Source organism: Myotis lucifugus, unplaced genomic scaffold, assembly GCF_000147115.1.
Source record: "Myotis lucifugus unplaced genomic scaffold, Myoluc2.0 scaffold_0, whole genome shotgun sequence".
In the NCBI taxonomy this organism is placed as follows: Eukaryota; Metazoa; Chordata; class Mammalia; order Chiroptera; family Vespertilionidae; genus Myotis; species Myotis lucifugus.
Window position 1 is genome coordinate 3,415,671 of NW_005871048.1, and position 1,976 is coordinate 3,417,646.

General features: G+C 44.4%; 1 protein-coding gene across 2 annotated transcripts in view; it reads left to right on the plus strand.

Annotated features, from left to right (window-relative positions):
* MARCH3 (membrane associated ring-CH-type finger 3) overlaps positions 1 to 1,976 on the plus strand; it is a 135,699-nt gene that overhangs the window by 126,015 nt on the left and 7,708 nt on the right. The gene's annotated exons all lie outside the window — the stretch shown is intronic.

The window sequence follows — 1,976 nt, forward strand, 5'->3', positions numbered from 1 at the left end:
TCAGACAGAGATAAGTAGTGATTCATAATTACCTCTTGCCATACCTGAGTTATTTCATTGGGTAATGTCAAGGGCCCACATAGATAAGTAAGGTGCTAAATTAGTTTTAATAAAATATATTAAGAATTCCAAAGCAAAAGAAATTGGAGGAAGTCTTAGCCACTGAGCTCAGCTTGTCTGTGAACATATGTCACTTTATTGAGAACCTACTATGTTCCAACAGAAAAAATAGTCCAGATCCGCTCCTAGACACAGTCTAAACTGCTGGAGGAGTCAGGTCGCTGCAAATTGGGCTCCACTGTTTAAGAAGTTGGATTTCTGAATGTCTTACAACTTATAACTTTCAAATATTTACTGATAGGACATCTGAACAATCCATGTTCATTTTAGAAAAAAAAAAAAACAAGAAAAATAAGCAATATCCTGATCCTCTGCAGTTTGACTGCTGAGTCACTTGGAGCAATCGGTTAACCTAACTGAGCCTCCATAAAGTTGCCATAAAAATGCCCAATTTGTACTCTTCATAGCAATACAATATTAATTAATATGAGTTTTTTTAATGTCTGAGGTAGCATTACAACACATTGCACTTGGTCATTTGGGTATTTATATTAAATTTTTTTAATGCTGTGTTTATATTCACAGACAAGTCAACTCCCCATTGTCTAATTTTAAGCATTTCTTCAGGCCCACTTTTGAGCTGAGGTTGACTTCCGCCAGCATCTCAACCCATTTGAAGGGGGATTGTTACTGGAAAGTGCTACGTTGGGCATTCCAGGTCATTTAATATTGGCTTATGGCAAACATTGGAGGAAGGGCACACACACACACACACACACACACACACACACACACACACATACCCGCCCCCGAAAACTTCCTTCTGTGCCTTTTACCTCCCATCTCTTCTGCTTGCTCCTTGAGTCTTCTGCTGGCCCTTCCATAGCTCCTTCCTCAACTTGCTCGCCCTCTTTGTGGCTCTTTTGTCTCTTCCTTCCTCCCTTGGCCCTTGAACATGACATTCCCTTCTCTCTCCAGTCAGCACCTTCCTCCCTGTTCTTTCTTGTTACGGTTTTTTCCCTCCCAGCAGTGGCTTTATGGAAATTGTTGCCCTGGCCACTTGGGGTATCTGCTCAGTAGCCCACAGTGCTCCCATTTGAGGGCCAGCCCACAGCACTGCTAGGCCTCCCCATTTGTTGGTAGGATGAGAAGGAAGACAGAGTCACAGTATCTCTCCCCACCTGCACCCCATGACCTGTGTTTGACCCCACTCCTTCTCTGGACTCCATGGCCTCTCATTATTATATGGGATAGTGCTATGAGAATGTCAGATTGTTTGGGGGCATGTTTCAACACTAATCAGAAGCCACCAGGCCTTCTCACCAGTGTACACTGACACCAATCTGTAAGCATGACTTTTCCTGGAATGGATTATGTAAAACATTTCAGCAGATATTCAGCAATTCCCCAAGTGGGAGGACAACCCTGCCCTGTAGGAATTCTCAGCTCTAGTCCTTAAACAAGCACAAAATTGTCCCCATCCTTTTGGGGGTTGGGTCAGTCAAGATGGTAGCACAATTAAGATGTCCAGGACAGTCTAGGTAGGAGGTTCAAGGTCCCAAAACATGAGGGAGGGGGCATTACTGAGTTCATGGAGTCAGGTGAGTCTCTGTGTGCGGGTGGTCCCCAAGACCACCCTCGGGCTCAGTGATTCACTGGAAGGACTCACAGGACTCAGAGAAGCTCTTATGCTCCTGATTACGGCTCATTACAGCAAAAGGATGCCCATTAAAATCAGCAGAGGGAAAAGATGCATGGGCAAAGTCTAGGAGAAACCGGGTACGAGCTCCCAGGTGTCCCCTCCCAGTAATGCCACACATTACTGTGCATTTAATTGTTTAGCAACAAATCGAGGCAACACATACAAAGCATTATCAGCCTTGGTGTCCACGGTGTTTGTTGGGGTCAGTCACATA